An 11,117-nucleotide genomic window follows, 5' to 3' on the forward strand; every position below is an offset into this window, starting at 1 on the left:
TTGTGACACTGCCATTTGACCTGTTTCTGGAGCAGTACATTTCATTGTCAAAAACTAAAAAAGAAACATCACATTTACGTAGGTTATACGACGAACTGTTGCTGGAGTTGTCACGCCAAGAGTCTTGAGAATTGACTGCCGTACTATGGCGGACAGCTCGACGTGTGATCCGACCATTTCGTGAGGCGTCTTGTGCATCTCTGCATTGGAAGATGTTTGATTGATTGATTGACACTTGTATTAGTAGATTGCACAATACAGTACATATATTCCGTACAATTGACCATTAATGGTAACACCCGAATACGTTTTTCAACTTGTTTAAGTCGGGGTCCACGTTAATCAATTCATGGTAAATTCATGGTTGCTGCTGCCATCTCATGGATATTTCAGAGAATTACACTCGAGACAAATGTTAACTGAAGGTTTAAATCTGTGGCCTATACTGTATAAAACTATAAAATAACAAACACGGAGGCTCCAGTTTTACCCGAGGACCACTTTATTCCGTTCTTCCCAAAACTTCACTCCACCACAAAGTGCCACACCACTTTCGCTCTTTTCGCCTTCAAAATAAGAGCTCAAGGCATATACTGTATGGCAGCTTATTACAGGAACTTAACATCACAAAGAGGTAAGTCCATATAAATAGGTTACACAAGATTATTTTTTTTAATTGAACAATCAGAAACATCCATCCATCCATTTTCTACCGCTTATTCCCTTCGGGGTCGCGGGGGGCGCTGGAGCCTATCTCAGCTACAATCGGGTGGAAGGCGGGGTACACCCTGGACAAGTCGCCACCTCATCGCAGGGCCAACACAGATAAACAGATAACATTCACACTCACAATCAGAAACATAAATACTTTAATAATCCCCAAAAGGGAAATTAAGATTTTCAAGACAATCCCATTCAAGAGCAGACAAACATTACAGGGAGACAGAACAGGATCGCTGACAGGTCTGCCAACTTCCGGCGCACCTTACAAAAAAGGTGAGAAGAAAAAAAAAAAATCAGTCTAAGCCCTGTAGAGGGGGTCCAGACTGAGGCCAAGGGGGAAAAACCTCATAGCCATAGCACACATAAGCATGTAAGAGAGAAACATCAAAGGACATTAAAGACATTAAAAGAGCAGATTTGATGCAACCAGCCACTTCTACACACAGCCACAAAAGTAGAACAGCAAAAAATCCTAAAACATATACACTGTGGTGGCCTCTGAACAAGGTTGTATTTTGGCGTTTTTACCACATTAAAATACACCAATCTGGTGGTTGTCGTTATTGCTGTTGAAAAAGGTAATGGTGAAGCTATAAGTGTCATTGCAGAGGGGAATTTAACACATGCCTAAATGCAAACTGGTGACAAGGTGTATACTTGCTAACCTTGAGACCTCCGATACCGGGAGGTGGGGCGTGGGGGGTGGGGGCGGGGCGTGGTTGGGGGCGTGGTTAAGAGGGGAATATATTTTAGCTAGAATTCACCAACTCAAGTATTTCATATATATATATATATATATATATATATATATATATATATATATATATATATATATATATATATATATATATATATATATATATATATACATGTATGAAATACTTGACTTTCAGTGATCTCTAGCTATATATATATATATATATATATATTTATTTTATTATACATATAAATAAAAGAAATACTTGAATTTCAGTGTTCTGGAGGCTATCCAGTAGATGGCAGTATTGTCCTGTTTAAGAGTGTCACAACATTGCTGTTTACGGCAGACGAACTGCTTTACGGTAGACTAAACGTGACTGCTGTTGTTGTGTGTTGTTACCGCGCTGGGAGGACGTTAATGAAACTGCCTAACAATAAACCCACATAAGAAACCAAGAACTCGCCCTCGATCATTCTACAGTTATGACGTCATTGGGCAGGCAAGCTGTTTATATTGTGGGAAAGCGGACGTGAGAACAGGCTGTCCCCACTCAGGTCCGCATTGAGCTGGAGGGGGCGTGGCCTCCAGCTCCGGCTGAATACCGGGAGTTTGTCGGGAGAAAAATTCTGCCGGGAGGTTATGGGGAGAGGCGCTGAATACCGGGAGTCTCCCGGTAAAAACCCGCAAGATACTTTATCTTATTGAAAAATAAAGAAGTCTACACCTGCTCGCAGAATGTCTGTGCTAGGTGGTCCTTGGAACCCACACAACGGCTTGAGACCGTCACAATGACATTACATCCTTTGCACAAACAGACAAAAACAAGGATGTCCTCTGCAGTCGTTTAAGTGCATTATTTGCATGAGCCTGAGTAATAAATGATCTCACACATTGGAGTTACTCTATGCATTCACTTTGACTGTTGCTGTTATTGACAAAGAAACAGTAGAGATTGTTGCAAACCAGGAGACAAATTAAAGTGTTGCAAGGTTCAAACGTGTTGAGTTGTATTTTAAAATGTGGTGGGGGCATGTATTAATTATGCAGTGTTTACCTCCTTGTGAACACTTTAATGATACAATAGCCCACAGAAAGACCAACCATGTCAAGGCTTCGAAAGTGTTGCAGTAAATATTGCTCTTGACAACTGCCGCCGGAGTGCGTCTCGTGGACGGCACAAAATAATGCTCATTCTGAGTGGGCAGCTTCCTTGACCTTTAATCCTAAATATACAAGGGTACTTCGATTTGGAGCTGAATCAGTGAGCCAATTCTTCCTCAATCCATCCACTCTGTCTTTGTCCAAGGCCAAACAGAGGGCTCTCTAACGCCGACCTTTTGAACAGAGTTGGAATAAATCACACTAAAGTACACAGGAAGAAACACAGATTGGAACTGGGAACTCCATTTGAATAATAACAATAACACATTTTATTTGTAAGCACCTTCCATGAAAGCCAAGGACATACTTATTCTTATGCTTTCTGATCTCTATCTCTATGTCCACTACTTGCTGTACATATTCTACCAAGTCAGTCCTTCACTGTTCCAATGTCCATTTCTCTGATGGTGCAATTGTTGATGACTGAAGTGTTGATATCAACCAAACCTACCCCCCTTCCTCCACACCCCAGATTGTAAATAATGTAAATAATTCAATGTATATACTCTGATGGTTATCTTGTGTGATAACTGTATTATGATGATAGTATATAATCAATTTAAGTGGCCCCCGACTTAAACAAGTTGAAAAACTTATTCGGGTGTTACCATTTAGTGGTCAATTGTACGGAATATGTACTGCACTATGCAATCTACTAAAAAAAGTTTCAATCAATCAATCAATCAAACGGTGCAGTGATAAAAACAACAGATAAAAGCGGCACATAATATAATTATACAAAAAATGGTCTAAGAAAATAGAAGAGACCGAAGACAAAACAGGAAGTGATCAGACTGTGGACTAGGATAGAGGTGGTGTGTACGTAGAAGATTGACATTGAACAGATGGAAATTATTTTCAAGGATGATAGACAGTAAACAATAGTGATTAGTGATTTGTACGAGGGTTGTTTCAGTGCTGGGGTGTCAAACTCATTTTAAGTTGGGGGGCCGCATGGAGGAGAATCTATTCCCAAGTGGGCCGGAATGGTAAAATCATGGCATGATAACTGAAAAATAAAGACAACTCCAGGTTGTTTTCTTTGGCCAAAAATAGAACAAGCACATCATGAAAATGTACGAATCACAAATAATCCTCTGGACAAAACACTTCAAGTTGGTTGAAAATTCTGAGGAAATTGGTGCAGCTTCAAAAACACAATGAGTTTAGACTCAGTCTCAGTGTATCTACAAAGCCAGGATTAAAAACCTTAAATCACAGTCTTTCTGGGATTGAACAAAAAGCACAACATGTAAACTCTTCGAGGTATCAAATACCTCCTTGTATCAATCCAGTGCTAACTCAACAAACCGTAAGAAACGGAGGTAAAAACTATTCAAAAGGGTTAAGTTAAATTTCTCGTGTTTGACAGAGACATTTTGGGGCAACGAGGGTGCCAAATGACGACCGGTTCGAAGCAGAACCCATAAAACGGCAGGTTTTAAGTTTCATATGGGTCGAGGAGGAGGAGGAGCCACAGTCCCCCTTTACTGTGTACCTCTTGCTTGGCCCCTGTATAAACAGTTTGCTTGCCTAACAGAATTGCTATTGTGACATCCAGTGGACACATTTAGAACAGCAGTTTCTTTCATTAAAAATAAAACCCAACTCATTTTTACAGTTGGCAAACTCATCATGCGGGCCGGATAAAACCTGGTCAGGCCCGCGGGTCGTAGGTTTGACACCCCTGGTGTAGATTTAGATTTAGATTTAGATTTATTGGTCCCCGTTGGGGAAATTAATTTTCACTGCCGTACATTTAAACAATAGACATTACACATCACGAAACAAAAATAACAAAAAGACATCATACATGACCAACACATTTACAGGCTTGTAAGACAGGTCGGCCGAGCCTGCTGTTAAGGGCGGCTATAGCTGCAGGGATAAGGCTGTATAAGACGGAACCTTGACCAGAACCGGGGTACAAACACTTCAGTGACTGATCATCACCAAGGTTGTCATGCTTTGCAGGAGTTTGCTTGCTCTACTTTGATGGGCTGAACTGCCTCATAGATAGAGAATAGCTTATTTCTGATAAGACTTTTTTTAAGCGGTGAGTGAACATGCTCTTTTTTGGTTCGGTTTAGCAGAATGGCCACAGCAGCCATTCAAAAGCCCATAGAAATAATTGATAATTTATAGAGATGTCCAATAATATCGCCAGTCCGATATTATCAAATAATATCGGAAATTATCGGTATCGGTTTCAAAAAGTTAAATTTATGACTTTTTAAAACGCCGCTGTACGGAGTGGTACACGGACGTAGGGAGAAGTACAGAGCGCCAATAAACCTTAAAAGGCACTGCCTTTGCGTGCCGGCCCAGTCACATAATATCTATGGCTTCTCACACACACAAGTGAATGCACACATACTTGGTCAACAGCCATACAGGTCACACAGAGGGTGGCCGTATAAACAACTTTAACACTGTTACAAATATGCGCCACACTGTGAACCCACACCAAACAAGAATGACAAACACATTTAGGGAGAACATCCGCACCGTAACACAACATCAACACAGCAGAACAAATACCCAGAACCCCTTGCAGCACTAACTCTTCCGGGACGCTACAATATTCACCCCCCGCTACCCTATACTGTCGCCCCCCCCCCCCACCAACCCCCCCCCCAACCCCGCCCACCTCAACCTCCTAATGCTCTCTCAGGGAGCATGTCCCAAATTCCAAGCTGCTGTTTTGAGGCATGTTAAAAAAAATAATGCACTTTGTGACTTCAATAATAAATATGGCAGTGCCATGTTGGCACTTTTTTTTCCATAACTTGAGTTGATTTATTTTGGAAAACCTTGTTACATTGTTTAATGCATCCAGCGGGGCATCACAACAAAATTAGGCATAATAATGTGTTAATTCCACGATTGTATATATCGGTATCGGTAATTAAGAGTTGGACAATATCGGAATATCGGATATCGGCAAAAAAAGCCATTATCGGACATCTCTAATAATTCATCAGCGCTTTGAACGCCTACATCGTGAGAGATTTACAACCGTATTTCTACAACAACCGTACTATTTAAGTTTATATTGGAGCCGAACCGTTTCCCCAAAAATAAAATGTCTAAAAAAAAAAAAAAAAAATCATAGTTTTTGCACATCAATTGTGTTTTAATTACTTTTTCAATTAATGCCAGAGTGGCATAGCAGATTGGAATTTGCTTCACTGCGGTGGGCGATATCCAACACTTTACTTTCCCCTTGAACCTATTTTTTAAAATATTTTTGTACAAAAGACTGTCTATGTAACGCTTTTTTTCTTTTTTGTGTCATTTGGGTTGCTTGAGTGTAGTTCACTTTTACGACACTGGAGGGGGCATTGAACGCATCATTACATCAGCAAGCTCTGAAAGTTACAGTGAACTTCGATGTCAATTGTTTAATTGGCAGTGTACGTCAATACAAAGTGAGTTACTTTATATACACTTTAATATCACTTTTTGTGTGCTTGAATCTGTATTGCAACTCATTTAGTCAGTTTTATTGCAGTCTAATGGCTGTTTGGCATCAGGTTCACGGGCTAACTGCTAGCTGAATATCATACCCTGATTTGGGGCCTGTTTGTAGCATTGGACATGTTTGTTAGCCCCAATTGACAATTTAGAATTATTGTTGTGATGCTATTTACATTCTATTAATCATTACATTACTTAGGGCTGGGATGTTCAAATCCTGTGCATTTATACACAGTAGAGATGCGCGGATAGGCAATTATTTCATCCGCAACCGCATCACAAAAGTCGTCATACACCCGCCATCCACCCGAACCAACATTTTATCAAAACCACACCCGCCCGTTGTTATATATCTAATATAGACGATGCAAGGCATTAGTGAGGTTAGAAAGCTTTTGCCTGTTAAAGAAAGGAGACTGATCCAATGCAGCAGAGACATTCAGTGCGTGCCACGCATTAATATCTCTTGGCCACGCATTAGTGGCTAAGAAATATTAATGCGTGATAATATTATTTATCATTATTATAATATTATTGTCATTTCCATTAAGAAAGTGTTGACTATTGTTGCCAATGCCCTCAGATCAGGAGTGCGTTCCTCACACTTGCTTTTAAGAAGTTAAAAACATCTTTTTGAAAGACTAGGCCAGGGGTCGGCAACCTTTACCACTCAAAGAGCCATTTTGGAAAGTTTCACAAATTAAAGAAAACAATGGGAGCCACAAAAAATTTTTGAAAATATAAAATGAAAAACACCTCATACAAAGCTTAAATTGCTTTGCGCTATGTTAACCAGGGGTCTCTGACACACGCACCGGCACGCATCTTAATAAGGAAATTTAATGTTAGTGCGGCCCGGGACTTTTAATTGAAAGGCGCTTGATAGCGTCATACTTGCCAACCCTCTCAATTTTCCGGGAGACTCCCAAATTTCAGGACGTGCTGGCACTGCTTTTAGCGCCCTCTACAGCCTGCCCAAACAGCGTACCTGCTTGGCCACATGTTGAATGTAGCTTTTGCTTGATCAAGTAAGTGCCAGCAAGGCATACTTGTTCAACAGCCACACAGCTTACACTGACGGTAGTCGTACAAAAACAACTTTAACACTGTTACGTTACAAATATGCGCCACACTTTGAACCCACACCAAAAAAGAATGACAAACACATTTCTGGAGAACATCTGCACTGTAACACAACATAAACACAACACAACAAATACCCAGAATCCCATGCAGCACTAACTCTTCCGCTCAACCGACGCACGGAGAGGGGGGGTTGATGTGTGGGGGGGTTTGGTGGTAGCGGGGTGTATAATGTAGACCGGAAGAGTTAGGGCTGCATGGGATTCTGGGTATTTGTTGTGTTGTGTTACGGTGCGGATGTTCTCCAGAAATGTTTTTGTCATTCTTTTTTGGTGTGGGTTCACAGTGTGGCGCATATTTGTAACGTAACAGTGTTAAAGTTAACTTTTTAACTTTAACTTATACGGCTACCGTCAGTGTAAGCTGTGTGGCTGTTGAACAAGTATGCCTTGCTGTCGCCTACGTGTGCAAGTAAAAGCAACATATAACATGTGGCCGGGCTGGCACGCTGTTTGTAAATGCTATAGAGGACAATTAATGCTGTGCCATTAGGGCACGCCCTTGATTAAGTAATTAGAGTGAAAATAGGATAATATTTACCGTGGGAGATTTCTAGGAGATTTTCTAGGAGAGAACCTTTATTGATTGATCTGCAGCCATGACAAAATATCAGACAATCTCCATTGTCAACGACAGGCAGGAAAATAAAGATAAACACATAGCTTATGTTGTAGGCATAGGCATAGGCTCATACTAGAGATGCGCGGTTTGCGGACACACCCGCGGTGTCCGCAGGTAATCCGTGGGTCGGGCGGATGAATGACGAAAAAAATAGATTTTAAATAGATTCGGGCGGATGGCGGTTGAACCAATTCGGAAATATATATACATAGTAAATGTATAAAGAGAATCCTATGTGTCCCAGCAACAATTGAGTGCCGCAAGTGAGCGCTCCTTCAGCGCAGCAGGGCGCATTTTAGAGGCCAGGCGCTCTCGCCTGAATCCTGGCACTGTAGATGCCATTTTATTCCTGCATAGTGCTAAAAAAAAAAAAAGTAAGTAGAGATACGGTTGGATATGTTAAAGGAATTAGTCTACGTTACCTAGGCTATACCAAATAAGACCATGTCTAACCTATATTGAGTTCAGTCAGCTGAATAATTTTGATGGTTACGTGTTGTTTGGGCGCTCTACAATGCAAAGGAATTAAGGCAATTGCGTTGTTTATTGTGGTTTTTTTTCTATTGGAGATATACTACTTCAATTATTTGGCCTCGCTTTCAAGTGAAGCGCATCTCCGATTGGCTACAATGTAAGGTTATTTAGCCTGCTTTGTTTGTCGCGACCGTCTATCTTCATTATAATTCAATTATTATTATTTATTTAATTTATTTTTGTTTAAATAGGGATGACATACATATGTTGTTGTATAATTTAAGTTTGTGCGCGTGATTGACAGCCTAAGGCTTATGAGGCACATTTTTTATGTATTTTTTTATTTCAACTTAAAAACGTATGAGCCTATGCCTATGCCTACAACATAAGCTATGTGTTTATCTTTATTTTCCTGCCTGTCGTTGACAATGGAGATTGTCTGATATTTTGTCATGGCTGCAGAACAATCAATAAAGGTTCATCTTTGTCGCAAAATTGTTCACTGTTTCCACTGTGCACCCCGCCCTCGTCCCTATTTGAGCACTTTAACGTTAACAAGTTAATATTCATTGAAATAAATTCAGAACATTTTTTTTTACGCAAATATAGGCCTTGTCTTTCTAAAACATTTTTTTAACTTCTTAAAAGCATCGTTCTGCTTGCTGCAACTGCGCACACAAAGTGTGAGGAACGCACTCCTGGCAACAATAGTCAACACTTTCTTAATGGAAATGACAATAATATTATAATAATGATAAATACCGCCCGGGTGGCGGGCGGTTGTGGTTTTGATAAAATGTTGGTTCGGGTGGATGGCGGGTGGATGACGACTTTTGTGATGCGGTTGCGGATGAAATAATTGCCTATCCGCGCAGCTCTAGCTCATACGTTTTTAAGTTGAAATAAAAAAATGAATAAAAAATGTGCCTTATAAGCCTTAGGCTGTCAATCACGCGCACAAACTTAAATTATACAATAACATATGTATGTCATCCCTATTTAAACAAAGATAAATTAAATAAATAATAATAATAAATTACCTGCAACTAATTGGCCAAGGCAAATAGCTGAAGGGGGGAAATTAAACCCATCAGACTGCACTTTATCATCAAACTTGAATTATAATGAAGATAGACGGTCGCGACAAACAAGGCAGGCTAAATAGCCTTACATTGTAGCCAATCGGAGATGCGCTTCACTTGAAAGCGAGGCCAAATAATTAACACACAGTAGTATATCTCGAATAGAAAAAAAACCACAATAAACAACGCAATTGCCTTAATTCCTTTGCATTGTAGTGCGCCCAAACAACACGTAACCATCAAAAATTATTCAGCTGACCGAACTCAATATAGGTTAGACATGGGCTTATTTGGTATAGCCTAGGTAACGTAGACTAATTCGTTTAACATATCCAACAGTATGTCTACTTACTTTTTTTTTTTTAGCACTATGCAGGAATAAAATGGCATCTACAGTGCCAGGATTCAGGCGAGAGCGCCTGGCCTCTAAAATGCACCCTGCTGCGCTGAAGGAGCGCTCACTTGCGGCACTTTTTTTTCTTCTTCTGTTGTGTTGTGTTGTGTTGTGCTGCAGTGCCTGATGAATAATTGACTGTTTCAAAGAGTGCTGCTCGTTTTTCGTATGTGGGTAACAACATTTAACTATACACTACCGTTCAAAAGTTTGGGGTCACCCAAACAATTTTGTGGAATAGCCTTCATTTCTAAGAACAAGAATAGACTGTCGAGTTTCAGATGAAAGTTCTCTTTTTCTGGCCATTTTGAGCGTTTAATTGACCCCACAAATGTGATGCTCCAGAAACTCAATCTGCTCAAAGGAAGGTCAGTTTTGTAGCTTCTGTAACGAGCTAAACTGTTTTCAGATGTGTGAACATGATTGCACAAGGGTTTTCTAATCATCAATTAGCCTTCTGAGCCAATGAGCAAACACATTGTACCATTAGAACACTGGAGTGATAGTTGCTGGAAATGGGCCTCTATACACCTATGTAGATATTGCACCAAAAACCAGACATTTGCAGCTAGAATAGTCATTTACCACATTAGCAATGTATAGAGTGTATTTCTTTAAAGTTAAGACTAGTTTAAAGTTATCTTCATTGAAAAGTACAGTGCTTTTCCTTCAAAAATAAGGACATTTCAATGTGACCCCAAACTTTTGAACGGTAGTGTATATATATATTTCCAAATTGGTTCAACCGCCACCCGCCCGAATCTATTTAAAATCTATTTTTTTCGTCATGTCACCCGCCCGACCCGCGGTTTATCCGCGGACTCCGCGGTTGTGTCCCCAAACCGCGCATCTCTAATACACAGCTAAGTGATGTATATTTAACAGCCCTGTTGCAGGCTTCTGCCTATATTTCATTGCACTGTGGTCACTCTAGTTGATTTATAATGATTGTATTTGTTTGTATATTGGAAACCACACACACGCAAACGAACAACTCATGCATGTCTTCAATATACAATTGAACCTGCAAGTCTGGACTTGGACAATCTATTATTTCTCCTGCACTCACCTGAACGAATAATTGCTGTCCTGACCCGACACCCTGTTGTGATTGCTAATCCATATCAAACCAGTCATAGTCGTCACTACAATTTTCATATGAACACACATAACTATTGAACATAATTTATTGAACAAGATTGTAGTCTTTGTGTGTATTGTTCATACCTGATTATTTATGGCAAATACACATTTTTACATAACTTATAAAAATATCAATAATAATATTAGCATTATCCTTTTTACATCAGTCAAAGGGTGAGTGGGTCGACTCACACTA

The sequence above is a fragment of the Entelurus aequoreus genome, linkage group LG01 (assembly GCF_033978785.1).
Source record: "Entelurus aequoreus isolate RoL-2023_Sb linkage group LG01, RoL_Eaeq_v1.1, whole genome shotgun sequence".
Taxonomy (NCBI): domain Eukaryota; kingdom Metazoa; phylum Chordata; class Actinopteri; order Syngnathiformes; family Syngnathidae; genus Entelurus; species Entelurus aequoreus.